We start from the raw sequence: 18776 nt of genomic DNA, 5'->3' as shown, positions 1-18776 counted from the left end.
TTGCTTCTGTAAATGATGCCCAGGCTTGCACTGTCAGAGGCCAGAGATGAGCCAGGGCATTTTTGCGCTTTCTATGCCTCCTTTTACGTTTTCTTTTCTTTCCTACATTTGCCTCACTGTTAGGAGCAGAGGACAACTCCTCCAGGGAAGCCCGTCCTAGAGCTACAAATGAGCTTGAATCACCGCCATCTGTGTCTTGAGACAAAGTAAGAATTGACATGCTATCCTCACATCTTTGACCTCTACTTTTTGGCCCTATGCTGATTGCATCATTCACAATTGGTGAAGGCCTTGTAATACTGGTCTGTGCTGGATTTGGGCCTGTGAAAGATACCCAAGCCTGTACTGTCAGAGGCCAAGGACCACCTGCAATCTTTTCATTCTTTTTATTTTTCCCTTTACTTTTGCTTTTCTGCTGTACTTTATTCTCCTCATTGGCTGTCACAGAGGCCTCCTCAAGAGAGGACTGAACTGGATTTGTTTCTGGCAGCAGAGCACCATCCAGTGCCTCCCAAGGCTGAGCAAGAACTGATGTCTCATCCCACCTTTGCTCATTGCTTGCTTGCCCCACATTAGCAATTGAGAAAGACTCCATGGCACAAGATTGACTTAGAAATTGGGCTGCAGATGATGCCCGAGTCTGCAGTGTCAGAGGCAAAGGAAGATACACAATCTTACTTTCCTTTTTATTCCTCCTTTTACGGCTGTTTTTCTTCCCTACATTATCCCCACCATCAGCAGCACAGGAATCTTCTTCCAATGCAGCATGAACCAAAGCCAAATCTGGGCATGGCCCATCAGCCTCTGCACTCAGATACAAACTAAAATCACACACTTTTTTCATCTCATCATTGTCTTTTTGACCTACACTTTTCTGACCCACATTTACTTCATGACTTGCAGTGGGTGGAGCATCTTCAAGTAGAGTCTTAACTGGGGGTACCGCCCCTGTGAGTGCTCCTGCTGCTATGGTGGCTGGGTCTATGTCACTTGCCTGGGTGATCAGAGCCTCCATGCGAGCTGAAAAGTCTTTGTTCATGTTTCTCCTCATTCTCACTTTGCTTTGTTTTTGTTCCTGGATCAAGTGGAATGTTTACCTAGAGCAGGAAGAGCAGAAATTATTCCAAGTGGTAAATGTGAGCTGTCCAAAAAAAAAAAAAAAAAAAGTCCCTTTTAGAAGAAAGTGTCAAACCTCAGATCTGAGTCCTAAAATCAAGATTAGGCCCCAAATGCTATATAAAATGAGTTAGAACTGGGAACACAGAACAGGTTGAGGAGGCTATAATCAAGGTAAGGGTGTTAGACATTTATTATCATTGGCAGCTGGCTCTTTCATGCAGAGCTCAATCCTCCAGAACTTTGTTCAAAATGGACCTCTCCCAATACAGTGTGTCAACTAGGGATCTTGGATACCCTCAACAATCTAATGGGTGGCACTATTTTAATTTTTATCAGCTTTTTATATCAACACTATCTTCTTTGCTTGCAGACAATACTGAAACAAAAACATATCACAAAACATTTGGATAAACATTTCCACTTTCACCTAAGGGAGAAAGAGCCATTGCTTAATGGTCAAATAAAAGCTTTAATATCGTCGTTACCTTTTGATGCTTCAGATTTCAGCCTCAGGAGACCAACTAATAGGTGAGAAAGCTGCAGTTGAATCTACAAAATCAGAGGGAAAAAAATCATCCAAATGAACCTCTGCAGGTATCCCTGGATGTCAGTCTGAGCAAACACTTACCGACTATCCCAGTTCTTCTTAAGCTCTCTGTCTTTGATCCCATGCAAAGGAATTGGTATCCAGGCTGATGACTCAGGGCCTCTACAGAATTCTGTAAAACAATAGATTCATAAATTGATGAAGAGTCCATTTGGTTCAATATGGTGTTAGCATTTTGGTTGCTTTCACTGATATCTGGCTCTTTGCGAATTGAGAATCCAGGTCTAGACTGGGGGTCCTCATTCTATTAGCCAGCACCATCCATCTACCCATGTTCTAGAAAAGCTGATCTAGCTCTCTATGTCCAGTTCATAAACTGATCCTGCTGCGTAATCCAGCCCTTTTATAAGCTTTCTGCTGTGCCATATATGCACAACATAATCTTGGAATGGGCTAATTGTTTACATAATATCATTTCTCTTTAAGCAAACATTTTTTGTTGACCTTTTCAACAAAAAAAGAATAAAAATAAATCAAGATGATCCAACTCCCTTTTCTCCAGTTATGACTGACAGAGAACTCAATGAGGCCCTGTGTTTTCCTTTGATAAGAAAGGGTAACCACAGTGTAGCTAGCATAAGGCGAGGCGTGACATTGACCTGGTAAGTTTAGAAATAGAAAACTTGTGTTTGTTTTTTTATCTGGAATGCGTTTTTTATCTAGAGCAAGAGGTGCAGCCATTCCTCTGTGAATATGGTGCTTTCAATGGAAATGGGAAGCACCCTCTGCCCCTTCTTTGGGCTCCACAAATGACAACTCTTGCACAGTCAATATTCTTACCCAACCCTCTTTCATGTACTTCCAATATAGATTATAGAAGGGGGAATCATACTGATTATCCAGTATGGTTTGTATTTTTTATACATCTTCCCTGATGTTATAGTTGTGATTTTTATGTCTCTGTAAATAGTTGGCAGTGCCAAGGCTAGCTCAGCTCATGACAAAGGCAGAGGTTATCACTAGATGAAAGCCAGCTGGCTGGCTGCCAAGGGGCCACAGAAGATGAAATTTACCTTATTCAATGCAGTAGGGTCCAAGGTCTGACCCCCATACTGAGAGTGGGTCTGTAGTCCAGTGGTAGGTGTATATTAACCAAGCACACAGATTCAGGTGTCTGTCTATGTTTATCTCTATTATATTTATCCATCTCCACATCCAGGTTCCTATCTATATCTATATACATGAAATTTCCTGTCTCCTGGACTACGTATGAAGGATAACTGCCTGCTTCTGGCTTCTTAGATTTCCTCTGACATGTTGACACTTTTGTTCATGCTGATTCATTCATTCAACAAATATTTACTGATGGTGCTACGTGCCAAACATGAGGCTAGGTGAGGAAGAGCATAGAATTAGTTTTCAGATTGCTTAATTGCAATCACATTTCATTTTGGTTTCTCTGAGGTGACGACCTTGACTGGAGTTTTGTAGTTTTCAAACAGGCACGCTCTTGGTTGGCTGTCATGGATGTCAGATGACATTCCTTGTGTAGGGATTCTACTAGTTTAATTCTCAAAGACCAACCTTAGTTACACTTTCTCGAGGTTATTGAGGCTACACACTTTTGGCCTCCCTGTACTGCCAACAATTCTCTTTTGGGTGGGAAGAGGAGAGCTCCTGATTACAACAATTCCCTTCCAACTTTTCAGTAAAGAGGTAAGGGCTGTTTGCTGGTCATTTATTTATATATTATATGTGAGTTAAATTAATGCCTTCTGAGACACGAGGGTGGTCTGATGTCCCCCCTTTGATAGGCAATAACAAGTGAGTGCATAGGCCTGATGAACAGGGTCTTAAGGGCAGAGATTGGAAATCATGCCCCAATGTAGTTTAGGATCCAGGGGAAAAAAAGCCATATCATGTGGAATTCTTTCATTTCAAGTGACAAATAAAAGATTCAAACTGAATTGAGCAAAACAGGCAATTTATAGTTCACTATAAGTTAAATATTCAGGGGCAGAACCAACTTCATGTATGGCTTAATCCAGAGTGCAAATAATTTCACCAGAAATCATCAGAGATACTTCTGGGTTGGTTTCCTTTTGTAGGCTCTAACTGGAGACCTCTGATATCTTCAATCTCACAATGCCTAATCCACCAATGAAATCTGCTTCCCTAGTGGAGCAACTGAAGTCCCTAAATTGAATCATGTTGGTATTAATTGACCTGACACGGGTCATTCCATCACTGAAATGATCCATGTTAGGTCAATTAATTATAGTATTGTGGACAGATGGATGGAATATTCAAACACTGGTTCTCTTCAAATCCAAGAGGTAATCTGGAAAATAAGAATGAAAGTACATGATCAGACATGGTTAGGACAACAGGGAAGGTGGAGGAAAGAGGCATGTAGAAGTAAAAAAAGGCTTAGAGTAATTTCTGAATAGCAATGTAGACATCAACATTGACTTTAAAAATTATAGCTTTACTGGGCACAGTTGCACACATGTATTATGGGAAGTTGACAGGAGGATCACAAGATCAAGACCAGCCTCAGCAACTTATCAAGGCTCTAAGCAATTTAGGGAGACCCTGTCTCCAAATTTAAAAAATTAATAAAAACTTCTGGGGACGTGGCTCTGTGGTTAAGCCCCACCTGTGTTCAATGCCTGGTACCAAAATAAATAAATAAATAAATCATGGCTTTATGGAGACAATTTACATACAATAATATATATATATATATATATATATATATATATATATATTTTTTTTTTTTTTTTTTTTTTTTTTTGCAGCAGTGCTGAGTTGGTAGCGTGCTCACTTAGTAGAGTGTTTACCTTCCATGCATAAGGCCCTGGGTTCAATCCCTAGCATCACAAAAAAATAAATAAATAAAGTGATTTTTAAACACTATTCAGAGTTGTGCATAAATCACCACTACCCAATTTCAGAACATTTTCATCACCCAAAAAAGAAACCACATATCTAATAACATTCATTCCCATCCCTCAAGCCCTCAATAATCACTAATCTAATTTCTGTTTATACAGATTTACTTATTCTTGACATTTCATACTGGAATCATATAATATGTGACAGGAGGATTACGTTTCTGGCTTCTTCGCTTCTTCACTTAGCATACTGTTTTCAAGTCTCATCCATGCCGTTAATATGCATTAATCCTCCATTCCTTTTTATGGCCAATAAATATTCTACTATATGGATATAGCACATCAATTTTATCCATTTGTCAGTTGAAGAACATTTGGATTGTTCCACCTTTTGCTATTTTGAATGGTGCTGCTACAAACATTTGTGCACAGGTTTTTGTTTGGCATGTTTTTAATTCTCTTGAGTATATGCCTATGAATAGAATTACTGAATTATATGATAACTTTATGTTTAACTGAGTAATTGCCAGACTGCAATTGCCACAACTTTTTACATTATTACCAACAATGCATAAAGATTTCAGTTTCTCCAGATCCTTGCCAATACTTGTTACTATCAGTCTTCTTGAGTATTGTCATTTTAGTGGGTTGGAAGTGGTATCTCATTGTAGTTTTAATTTGCATTTCCCTGATGGCATGATATTGAACATATTTTCATGTGCTTATTAGCCACTTCTATATCTTCTAAGGAAAAAAAGTCTACTCAAATTCTTTGGTCATATTTAATTGGGTTATTTATATTTTTATTATTGAGTTTTAGAAGTTCATAATATATTTTTAAATCTGTCATTCATGATATGTGACTTGCAAATATTTTCTCCCATTCAGTGGGTCAACTTTTCAGTGTTTTGATTGTGTCCTTTAAAGTACAAATATTTACTTTGATGAAATTCTATTCATCCATTTTTCTTTTGTTTGTGCTTTGGTTGTCTTATCAAAAGAATGATAGTCTAATTCAGGGTTGCAAAGATTTATGCCTATATTTTCTTCTAAGAATTTTATACTTTTAGCTTTTATATTTAGGTCTTTGATTCATTTGAGGTGTGAGATAGGGAGCACACCCTCATTCTTTTACATTGTCCCAGCCCTATTTGTTGAAATGACTAGCTGGGCACAGTAGTGAATGCCTGTAATCCTAGCTACTTGAAGAGACTGAGGCAGGCAGATCAAAAGTTCCCCTAGTCTGGGCAATTTAGTAAGACCCTGTCTCAAAATTAAAAAATAAAATATAGGGGCTGTGGCTATAGCTCAGTGGCAGAGTGCTTGCCTAGCATGTGTGAGGCACTGGGTTCTATCCTCAGCACCACATAAAAATAAACATATAAAATAAAGGCATGCTGTCCATCTACAACTACAAAAATTATTAAAAAATAAATATTTTATTTAAAAATATATATATATATATAGCTGGGAGTGGAGCTCAGTGCTAAAGCACCAAGGGTTCAATCTCCAGTACTGTAAATAAAACAAAACAAAAACAAACAAAAAACAAGAAGGAAAAAAAGGCAGGGGGCGGAATACTATTCTTTCTCCATTGAATATTCTTGACGCTGCACAGTAACTATTTTTTGCCATGTTGGGGATCAACTCCAGGGCCAGTCACATGCTAGACAGTTGTCTTTTATCTCTTTAATTTCCTCTTACTATGGTTTGCATCAAGCATGTCCCCCAAAAGCTCATGTGTTCTCTACCACTGAGCTATATCCCCTGCTCTGACCTTTGGATCCCAACCCTTTTTATTTTATTTTAAGACAGTTAAGTTTAAACTGTCTTAAAATAAAATAAAAAGGTTTTTTACTTTATTTTAAGTTATTCTAAGTTTCTCAGGCTGGCCTGGAACTCATGATTTTCTTGTCTTAGCCCCTGGAGTCATTGGAATTACGGGGATACACCATGGTATTGAGCTGCAAATTGTGGTGTATTTTGGTTTTGTTTTGTTTTGTTTTGGTACTGGGGATTTAACCCAGAGATACTTTACCACTGAGCCACATCCCCAGATCATTTTATTTTTCATTTTGAGATAGAGTCTTGCTAAGTTGCTCAGGGCCTTAGTAAATTGCTGAGGCTGGTTTTGAACTTGCAATCCTGCAGCCTCAGTCTCCTGAGCTGCTGGAATTACAGGCATGCACCACTACACGTGGCTCATATGACAGCTTTTAAAGCAGACTTAATGTACTTCATGCATTCCCTTCTTTGGGGAGTAACATAGAGATATGGGAAATTTTTTTGAAATCCAGGCAAATTTGAATATGTGAATATTCTTAATAGTATGCAAACTATTCTTAAACTATATTTCCAAAAGAAAAGTATAGGCAGCAAGAGCATCAATTGATGAAAACATGAAATTTTCTCAAGATTACTTTTGATGAAAGCACTGATTTAGAAGCAAATGTTTCATTCTAAACAAAGTCATGGAAATTTGAGGCAATAGATCCTGATAATTAAGAGTGTAGACTTTGGAATCGGATAGTCCTGGGTTGAATCCCAGGCTCCTCTACTTACTAATCATATAAAGTACTTACCATTTTGATCCTCACTCTTCTCATCTGTAGTAAAGGATAATAGCGCCTATCTATCTCATTTTTTAAAAAAAATTGTTTTGATGATTTCAAATTAAAATTTTTATACTTTACCCCACCTACTTTATTTCCTCTTTTTCTCTCTGTATTTATGTGTATATATTCACACACACATACATTCAAATATTATTTTTCTCAAGCATTTTGAAGTAAATGGCTCTTTATTCCAAACTATTTCAGTGTATATTTTCTAAGAACAAAGACATTCTGTTATACCATTGTACATTTATCTAAGTCTGGAAAGTTAAAATTGATACAATAATTTGTAGAACATTCGAAGTTTTCATTTTTATGAATATTGCCCTTTTTAGTTACTTTTTCCAATTCAGGATCCAAAATGGGATCATGAATTCAGTTGTCATATCTCTTGACTTTTCTCTTGTTATGGTTTGCATGTTGCATATTCCCCAAAGGCTCACATGTTGAAAGCTTGGTCCTCAAAGTAGCAATGTTCAAAACGTGGGGCTTTGGGAAGTTATTTGATCATGAAATGATTGCTGAATAGGCTATTAGGTGTTAGGGCCTAGTTGGAGGAAGTAGGTCACTGGGGCAATGCCTGTAAAGGGTATATCTTGTCCCTGACCCCTTCCTCACTCTCTACCTTGCTCTTCCTGCCATAATGTTCTGCCTCACAAGTCCACAGCAATGGGATCAAGTGCCTATGGACTAAAACCTCTGAAAACATGAGCCAAATAAATATTTTCTCCTTTAAGTTGCTTTTCTCAAGTATTTTGTCAGCAATGAAAAGCTAACTAATACACTACTAATCTCTAGTAACTCATCATTTTTGTGTTTTATGATATTGACATGTTTTAAAAGTACAGGTCAGTTATTTTGCAGAATGTCCTTTCATTTTGGTTTGTCTGATATTTTATTGAATTGAGTTTTTATATTTTGGCAAAAATACCACAGGAGTTATATTGTGTCCTCAGGGCATCATCAAAAGGCACATGTCAGATGGTACCGATATTGGCAATGTTAACTTTAATCACTTCATTAAGGCCTTCTTTTATAAAATCATTACTTTCCCTTTGTAACTAATAATTCATTTGTAAGGAATTATCAATTGGTTTCCTAACATCAAAAATATGATACACATGAAATATTTATCACAGTGCTGGTACATTATAAACGTGCAAAAAAGTCAAGCATCATCTTTGTTACTATTCTTACTGCTAATAATCATTATTGCTAATTTACAATACTTTTGAACCTTATGTGACATAAAAAAATGAGTCCAGAACATAGAACAATGTAACTTAAGGAAATACTGAGTTCAAGTACTCAGTGCTTTGTTAGACAAGAATACTTCCATCCCCTTCCAGCCTTCAGATCCTAGCTTCTTTGTTTCATGAACTACTTGCTGATTACAAGACCCTTAAGAAACTGTGGATGCACACCTCACTTCAGGCCATCTGTGTTGTACTCCTAGAATTCACATCAAAGAAGGATCATTATAAAGTAGGTTAATGGGTTTCTGGAAGAACAACATTAAAATTACATGGTATGTTTTGATTAAGCTTTAACTAAATCATAACTATGTTGAGTAAAGCAAATATTAAACAGCTATAAATTCAATCATAATTGTTTTATATAAAAAATTAAAAATCAAACTAATACACAAACAGTACAGAAGATCTTATGATGAGAAGTGACTCCTCCTCTCCCCATCTCAGGGACAGCAGGTGTCCTTGTTTTGTTTTATTTTAACGAGAAGTTCTCTAAAACTTTCACTATTAAGTATGATGTTTCCTTTAAGTTTTGGATTGATATTCTAGATTAAGTTAAATAAAGATTCACTTCCATTCCTAATTTTTTTCTTTAGGAAATCAGATAAGTATTGAATTTTATTAATTGGGGGGGGGGGGTTTCTGGCGATTGAACCCAGGAGTGCCTTTCCACCTAGTCACATCCCCAGCCCTTTCTATTTTTTTTTTTTAATTTTGAGACAGGATCTTAACTAAGTTGTGTATGGCCTCACTAAAGTTGCTGAGGCTGGCCTTAAACTACTTGTATGCTTCAGCCACTGTATCTGACTAAATATTATTTTTTCTTCATTTATTGAAATGGCTATATTCTTTCTCCTTTGATCTGTTAATGTGGTAATTCAGTTGATAGACTTTTTTTTTAATGCTGCAATATCCTTACATTATTTGAATTAATTCTACTTGCTCATGATGTACTTTTACTTTACCGAGTATACTTGCCAAAATTTTATTTTGCTTTTTTACATTTACATTTGGGCATTTGGTCTTTAATTTTTCATGTAGTGTTTTTATCTAGTTGTGGTATTCATTTTATGGATCCATTGTAATCTCATAAAATGTATTTTTGAAGCTATCTGTCTTAAGCAGTTATGACAAAATCTATCCTCCCAAAATTTGAGACCTGCAATATATGTGATGAAGAGGCTTTTTACTGTGCTTCAAAATATTTTTTGGTTATTTATTTATTCAAAATTTAATGATTTATCCTCACATCAATTTTGGTAACTTATATATTTCCACAAAAAAACCCTATTCATCCGTATTCATATTTATCCACACAAAATTGATTACTTTATCCTTTCATGCTTTTAAAATTGCTTCAGTTTGTGAATATGTCTATGTCCCTTTTTTTGTTCACACAAAGAACAGAACTTACAAAAACACTGAACTTTGTAGCACCAATATTGGAAGCCTAGAGATAGTGTAGCAATAAACAAAGGTATTGTCTCTGAGAGAAATTATTTTCATTCTATAATTCTACCCAGTAAGGTTAGACTAAAGTTATTTCCTCATGCAATTTAGGAGGGAGGACATAAACATTTTGACTCCTGTTTGTCCTTATTTGAGACTATTGAAGTATTTTCTCCAGCAAAATGAGTAGTAAATCAAGAGAAAAAACATGAGGTCCAATAATGATTTGAAGGCATTAACCTGCGAGGTAGTGAAAGGAAGTTCCAGGGTGACTATGTAGCAGGCCTACAGAACAATTAGTTCAATAAACAGACAAATAAAGACACAGGCATCCTTGAGAAAGGAGGTTCCAATATGTAAAATGAATTGTTATATTATCTGATACATTTAGAAGGTTAAAAAATATTAGTAGGCGTTTTACTGATCTGGTAAAATACTTTGATAGACATATAGAACTTAAGGAAATGAAATTCCCCACAAAATTCTAGGAACTGTAAGAAATGCACAAGTGTACATGAGAAAGGAAACAACCATGGAATGGGTTCAATGATGAAATATATTTTTACAAATGCTGAACAGTTATTTAACACAATGAGTTGGAAAGTTGGAAGAAATACTCAAGTACCAAAATAGGAAGTCAACTGATATTGAAAAACAGATACAAGTAGCAATATAAGCTTACAGGTTATGCATAGAAATAGGTAGATAATCAAAAGAAGAGCCCAGTTAAAAGTGTTAAATGTGGTTGTCCCTGAGAAATGTGACTGGCAGGTGAAGAGGGAGAAAAAACTACCATTTTTTCATTATGACTTTGAGTACTGTTTTATTTTTTAGGTTTATTTATTGATTTATGTCAGTATAGACTTGTGCACCTCTATTTTTTTCCCCTATGAGTGCTGAGGATGGAACCCAGGGCCTCACTCATGTTAGGCAAGTGCTCCACCCCTGAGCAACACCCCCCCTACCCCTATATGTTCCTATTTTATTCATGGGTTCTAGTCTTTTACTACCATTATTTATTTTTAAATATGCAATTTAATTTTGGCATAATTGGAGGTTCACATGTAACTGTAACAACTAACACAGAGAGATTATCTGCAGTGGTACCCCAGATTTCCCTAATGGTAACATCTTGCAAAACTATAGAGCACTGTTTCAACTGGGAAGTTGATACTGATACAGTTAAGACACAGAATGTTTCCATCAACACAAATATTCTTTGTGTTGTCATTTTACAGTCATACCCACTTCCCTTTCTCCTCCATCCCTCTTCCTTACCACTGGAGACCACAAAACGTCTCTATTTCACATGTTTTTCATTTTGAGAATGTTATATAAACGAAATCATATAGTTTGTAATGTTGGGGGACTACCTTTTTTCTTTCGGGGCAATTCTCTGAAGATCCACTCAGTTTGTTGTATGTATTCATATCTTGTTCCTGAGTTGTATTTCATGGTATAGATCTGCCACAGAATGTTTAAACCTTCACCCATTGAGTGGTCTCCAGTATGAGGTTATTATGAATAAAGCTGCTATAAACATTCATCTGTGTGGTTTTCTGTGACCTAAGTCTTCATTTATCTGGGATAAATGACCAGGAGTAAAATTTGCTGGCTCATAAGGTAGTTGCAATTTTTTTTTAATTTTTTATTGTTGGTTGTTCAAAACATTACAAATTTCTTGACATATCATATAAGAAGCTGACAGACTATTTTCCAGAGTGACTGTACCACTTTACATTCCCATCAGCAGTGTACAAGTGATCTATATCAGATGAGTGACAGTAGGTCATGTTTCTCAAGGAATTGTTCCATTTCATCTAATCTGTCGAGTATATGTGTATAGAATTGTCTATAGTATTCCCTCATTACCACCTCACGTCTGTAAGTTCTGTAATGATACCCTCTGTTTCATTTTTGATGTTAATAATCTGTGTCTCCCGCCCTTCTTTTCTGATGAGTCTTGCTCAACATTTGTCAATTGTATCAATATTTTCAAAGAACCAGTCTGTATTTTATTGATTTTCTTGTTTTTTATTTCATTGATTTTCACTCATAATTTTATTATTTCCTTCCTTCAGATTACTTAGTATTTATTTTGGTCTTCTTTTTTCTATGTACTTGAGGTAGAAACTCAGATTATTGTCTTGAGCCATTTTTTTCTTTAAATGTAAACACTTAGTGTTATAAATACTACTCTGGGGACTTCTTAAATTATAGCCCATAGATTTTCTTTGATTTTTTTTTTTTGTCATCCTGGGGTTTGAATCCAGGGCTTTGTGCATTCAAGGCAAGCACTCTTCCAACTGAGCTATATCCCCAGCCCCATAATCCATAGATTTTCAAGTATTTCCATTTTTTAGTTCTCTCTCTATATTATTTCCTTTAAGACTTTCATTTCAACACCTGAATTGTTGTTTAGTTTCCAAGTGTTTTGAGATTTTCATTATTGATCTCTATTTTGTTTTATTGTGATTGTAGAATACTTTCTGTATAATTTCAATTATTTTAAAGTTTGTTTGTGCTTGCATTATGGCTCAAGGCATTGTATATCTTGTTATGTGTTCTGTGAAAGAATATTTGTTCTACTTTCATTGTGTGGAGTGTTCTATAAATGCCAAATAGATCCTGTTTGTTCATGGTATTGAATTCTTCTATATACTTGCTGATTTTTCATCCATTATTTTTTTGTCTTACTTATTAATTTTTTAGTTGTTCTTTATTTATATGTGGTGATGAGAATTGAACCCAGTGCCTCATGCATGCTAGACAAGTGCTCTACCACTGAACTACAACCTCAGCCCCTCCATCTATTTTTTTTATCAATTAAGAGAGTGATGTTGAAGTCTCCAATTAAAACTGTGTTTTAGTTTCTCTCTCTCTCTCTCTCTCTCTCTCTCTCTCTCTCTCTCTATATATATATATATATATATATATATATATATATATACACCTTAATCCTTTTTTTCCCAGTGCTGGGGATTGAACTCAGGGTCTTACGCATGCTAGGCAAGCACTCTACCACTGAGCTACACTTTTACCTTATTTGTGTACTAAATTTTATCAGTTTTTGCTTGGTTCTCTCTTTTGTTCATGCAAATTAGGATTGTTATTATTCTTAGTGAGACTGACTCTATTATCATTATAAAATATGCCTCTGTATATCTGATCGTTTTCTTTCCTTAAAATCTATTTTATCTAATATTAATATAGCAAATCCTAATTTTCTTTTATTAATGTTTACTTGATATAACTTTTACCATCTTTTCACTTTCAATTTACCCACATAGCTATATTCAAAGTGAGTTTTTTTTAGACAGCCTATCGTTGGGTCATATTTTTTCCAATTTGTCTTTTAATTGGTATAGACTCTTTAAATTGAATGTAATTATCAGTATGTTAGAGCTTTAAGTATGCCATTTTATTTTGTTTATTTGTTCTGTTTATTTATTTTTCTAATTGTCAAAAGGATCTTATATGCTAGTATTAGAAGAAATATAAAATAAGACATATTAACATCAAAAGGAAAAATATGATGAAGCCATAATAATAAGCATCTGTCTTTGCTTCTTTACTAAGTATAACTGGGAAAGTGCTGATTTTTCATCTATTATTTTTTGTCTTACTTGTTAATTTTTTTGGTTGTTATTTTATTTATTTATTTGTGGTGCTGAGAATGGAACCCAGGACTTACAAAGTCCTGTAGAACTCTGTGACCCCCCGCCCATACCAATCATGGAACTGTATGTATAACAAGATGGAGATCTTGGGCTGGGGTTGTGGCTCAGTGGTAGTGCACTTGCCCAGCATGTGTGAGGCACTGGGTTTGGTCCTCAGCACCACATAAATAAATAAAATAAAGGCATTGTGTCCATCTACAACTAAAAATATGTATTTAAAAAGATGAAGATCTTTACGTTTGGTATTTATTTGGACTTTAGAATGTGACAAAGTTCATAAAATGAATTAGGGAGTTGTATATAGCTGGACTTTTGTGGGAATAAAAGCTGTTTACTTCATTCAAAAGTTCTTGAAATACAATACTTTTGTCTTCTTGTGCTTTCCTGAGTTGCTTCATTGTTTATTCATCCAATAAGTGTTTCCTCTTTTTGCCCTTTTCTTCAAGTGGCCAGCACTCAGCACTTCTCTCACTTCTCTCAGCACTTTTTTTCTGTTAACCTATTTTGCATCTGATTGATTTGCTTTGTTATGACCTTTCATGAATCAACTTTTTGACTAAAGCATGTACATTTATTCCCTGTCCTTTTAGTGGAAAATTCCAGTGGCCCTAAAATCATCCTTTCTGTGTTCACAATTATCATGAGTGTTTGATAATTTGGCTTTTCATCATAGGCTAAACAATGAGTATACTTGCCAAAGATTGGGCTTCTTCACTTTCTCACTTACTTGTTTTTATTCCATGGTAGGGAAATCTGGGAAGCTTCAGGTATAAATGATTTCTAATCTTTCACTTCCTTTCCATCTAACTCCATTCAAGTGGAAAATTGGAAAGGCATTGGGTTTCACTCTAGCATCTGCTTCCAAAATGAGCCCATGTAAGCACTTACTTGGGGAGATGATGCAACAGATTTTATTTTGGTATTCTGGATAGAAACAGGGTCCTTCAGCTTCTGTTTCCAGGGAAATTTCCAGCATGACAACCATAGAAGTCCCTTAGGATTTCAACTTTGTCTAGACAACATACTCCCTTATGGACATCCAATTTGGTATAATCTCTCTTATTCCATTATGTCTTCTCTAGAATTTTCTTTAAACTGTTTATGATTTCCATTGGGAAATTTTCTGTAGGTAAGTCAGTAATCAGTAAGATAAACCCCCTGTACTATTCATCCATATTATTTTTACTGTGCAAAAATTGCTGCTGTGCTTTTTCTTCTTTCCTGATATTCCAGGCTTCTTTTTTGTATTATTTCCTTTCTGTTTAGAGAACATCTACTTAGCCATTTTTTAGGGTGTGTCTATTAGTAACAAATCCATCTCGATTTTTGTAACCTAGAAGTAAATTAGCTGCTTTTATATTACCAAAATCATATGCATTTCCACATATATATTCCAGTACATACAGCATTCAGATACCTAGCTGTAGGACAGTTGGCTTTTTTAAAGTACTATTGTGTCTGAGATCAGTTTATTCCTTGCCATCCTATTACCATAAATCTGTAATCTAACCTTGAATTCAGTTAGACCATATCCATTAAAGAGAATTCCTAAATAATCAAGTTGTCTGTTATATCTACTTTTAAAATATTTTTTTAGTTGTCAGTAGACCTTTATTTGTTTGTTTGTTTATTTATATGTGGTGCTGAGATTCAAACCCAGTGCTTCACATATGCTAGGCAAGCACTCTACCACTGAGCTACAATCCCAGCCCATATCTACTTTTATATAGAGTCTTTTTTTTGTAGTTCTCAGATAAACTTTAAATTTCAAAAATAATGGGCCATTTACTTGGGCTATTGCACTCTTATTACATGCCTTGAATCTTTGTTAGTCTCATTTATTTATGGGGAAAGCTAAATATATCAATTCAAATCCTCCATTGCTAATCATTTTGCCCCACAACCGTTGTTTTCCCTTCAAACTAGCCAGAACATTGCCATCTGGAAGTGTAACATGAAGTTTATATTTCTCATTTCTTCTTGGTGGCATCACTTTGGGCCTCAATATCTTCTGCTACTGGGGCTCTGTTATGTTTGTTTATCATCTCTTCATTCTTGTTGGTTACTTGAATATTTATTAGAATTCTACTTTGATTATTTATGGTGTCTTGCAATGTAATTCTTTGTATGTATAGCTTAGTGGTCAGTTGATGTCTTACATTATATGCATGTAACCTATCACAGTGTATTGGTGTCACTATTTTACCAGTCTGAGTAAAGTGTGAAAACATTACCTCCTTTAATGTCCCTTTATACTTTCCTGTTTATAATTGTCTTAAATATTTTATTCATACACATTTAAAACAACACATCAGTCAGTGTAGTAATTTTATTTCAATTGTTAAATATAATTCAGAAAAATCAAGAGAAAAAAACTGTACTATTCATCCATATTATCTTTACTGTGCAAAAATTGTTGCTGTGCTTTTTTCTTCTTTTCTGATATTCCAGGCTTCTTTTTTTGTATTATTTCCTTTCTGTTTAGAGAACATCTACTTAGCCATTCTTTTAGGGTGTGTCTATTAGCAACAAATCCACTGAGTTTGCCCATGTCTGAAAATGTCTTGATTCCCTTCATTTGTGGAGGATATTTTCTGTGCATGTGAAAAAGCTTTTTATTTTAAATCAAACTGGTTCACCAATCTAATCATAAAAATGCTTACCATTTCACATTTTTGGCAATTTCTATCTCTCTCAACTTTTGGTAAATCTGCCCTATGTTCTCAGCATCACAGCACCTATGGCCCTCAGCAACCATACAGAAAACAGAGATGAACTAATAATATTACCTGTTCCTAATTTCATTTAATAAGTTTAAAATTCTTTCTCTACTATGAATCATTAATAAAATTTTCATGCTTCTTATGAAATGCTTGACATCTCATACAATGGTCCTCTGTTTGAAAGCAAGGACAGGTTTCCACTATAGTCTGTTCATCATATAACTGTTAAAGGAGGAAAAAGGAAGAGTCATACTTCTCAGGATTTTTTTTCAAACCCTGAATTTCTTCTCAATCTATAATGAGCCAAACCCAAGATCCACACTTCTTATTTAAACTATTTTTCTTATTTGAAGTTGTTTTCCAGATCCTGTCATTCTAGACACAACTACAGGATTGGGAACACAGCTTCTGAGAAAGACCCATTTGCTGATGAGAATGTCCAATTCCAACTGGGGAAATGTACCCAACCTTTTTCAGTTTAACATTATACCTGTCACCTAGAAAAATAAATCCAAGTACCCATCTGGATTTAAGGAAAAGAGTTACTTATGATTTTATAAAAAATGGAACTATGTAATATAAAATTCCCCCCAAAAAGTCAGATGATGCTACATATTTTTGTTTCATTTTCTTGGGAGAAAGGGACTATATAGAAACATCTCATTTTTTCTTTTACTACCTTAGTCCAAAGTTAAAGGCAGATCATACTATAGGGTCCATCACACCCTCTTAACTAAAAAGTCACTCATGCTACTTTTCTGCTAGCTTTAGCCACATGGAAAACTAAGTCTGATTGGTATATGACTCCACAAAACAAGATGCATAAAATTGTCATCTTAAGGAGGTGAATAGTGTTTCATCACTGGGCTCAAACTGGGTTGTTTGCTTTTATAATTCCTTCAACTAAACATAAGCATGCACTCCTAGGATTACCTGCTGCACAGTCTGGTCCTTCTGGAAAAGAATGAAAAAAATTTAAAATAGCAAATGTCCCAAGACTTTTGAAAAAGTCAACAACAGTTTCTTTCTCCAGGAGAAAAATTTCTCCTTTCATCCAAAAATGTGGATTTACACATGTAAAATTATGTATTTGTATAAAATCTCTTTAGGTTTATTCAGATATGAAATCAATCTTGATATCTTGTCTTTATGCTTCTTCATCTCATCAAAGGGTTAATTGCAAAACTGCACCTCTTTTTGTCCACAAGATTAGCCAGGATTTAGACATATATGAAACTTTTTAATGTCTCTTTCTTTTCAAATTGCAACAGATATTTTTAACTTATTGCTGCAGTCTCAAATGTGCTCATCATAATAGTGACCAAACTAGAAGACATTAAAAAAAAAAACAACAAAAAAACAAACCTGAAGTCATCCGTACTTTCCATTTATTTACTCTTCTGGTTTGGAGAAAAAGGTGAAAAATTCACAAATACCACAACCTAAGCAACTGTTTCAAAGTAAACATCAGCCTTCAGCTTGCAAAATAATTTCTTGATAATTGAGCCAATTGCAGCAGAAGACCCATCTCAGTTGTTTTTTTCTTCTTGGAGAAGTCAGCAGGATAACCAAGGGCTTTTATCTGTGTTGAATCTGAAAGGTGGAACAAAAGAAAAGCAGTCTTTTCCATTTCAAACCATGAAGGTAATGTGTAGAAAGGTAGGCACATTTCAATAGGGAAATGGCTGGATAAAAGAAGCAGGACTACACACTCTAGAAGACAACAGAAATACCTGCCACATTCTGATTTCAGAATTTTGTTTTGAGATGAATACAAAAGCGTCTAAATGTCAGGCAAGTGTTCTTTGTGTGTGATAATGATTCTCACATGGTCCAGCAAACACAAACAGCTATCCCAGGGCTAGTCTGCCCAGGGCCCAGAGGCCAGACATCAGGTGCCAGACTGCCTAAGCATAACTCATTCTGCCATCTTCCCTTCCCTGGAGGATATTTTTTTTTTCTGGGTGTAGGATTCTGGGTTGACAATTCTTTCAAAACTTGAAAAATATTGTGCCACTTCCTTCAGGCCTTCATGTTTTCTGATTTGAAATTTGCTATCATAAGAATTGTTCTTACTCCACGTGTAATATGTTGTTTTTCTCTGGCAGATTTCAAATTTTTCCTTTGATTTTAATTTTTGGAAGTTTAAATATGATGTAACTTTGTGTGGATTTCATTTCAGCTTATCTTGTTTGGGCTTTGTTCATTTTCTTGAATTTCATCTGCAGATTTATGTCCCTTGACAAACTGGGGAAGGTTTATCCTTTGTTTTTGTTTGTCTTTAGCCTTGCTCACTTTCTCCTCTTTTATAAAACTGTGATGACATGAATGTTTGGCCTTTTGTTATAGATTCATTGGTCCTTGCATGTATGTTCCTTTTCTTTTCAGTCTATTCATTCTTTTTTGTTCATACTGGGTAATATTTTTTGTTCTATGTTATAGTTAATTTATCCATTCTATCCTGTTTTGAACTCATCTGTGAAGTCCTTTTTT

The 18776-nt window shown here is 35.2% G+C and overlaps 1 pseudogene; it reads right to left on the bottom strand.

Moving 5' to 3' along the window:
- Window positions 1–1451: 1451 nt before the first annotated feature.
- The window catches only part of LOC114091808 (serine/threonine-protein kinase VRK2-like), a 66134-nt pseudogene continuing 48809 nt past the window's right edge, over window positions 1452–18776 (bottom strand).

The sequence above is a fragment of the Marmota flaviventris genome, chromosome X (assembly GCF_047511675.1).
Source record: "Marmota flaviventris isolate mMarFla1 chromosome X, mMarFla1.hap1, whole genome shotgun sequence".
Classification (NCBI taxonomy): domain Eukaryota; kingdom Metazoa; phylum Chordata; class Mammalia; order Rodentia; family Sciuridae; genus Marmota; species Marmota flaviventris.
Note: the sequence above shows the minus strand (reverse complement) of the source record. Positions and strands in the feature narration are given on the sequence as shown.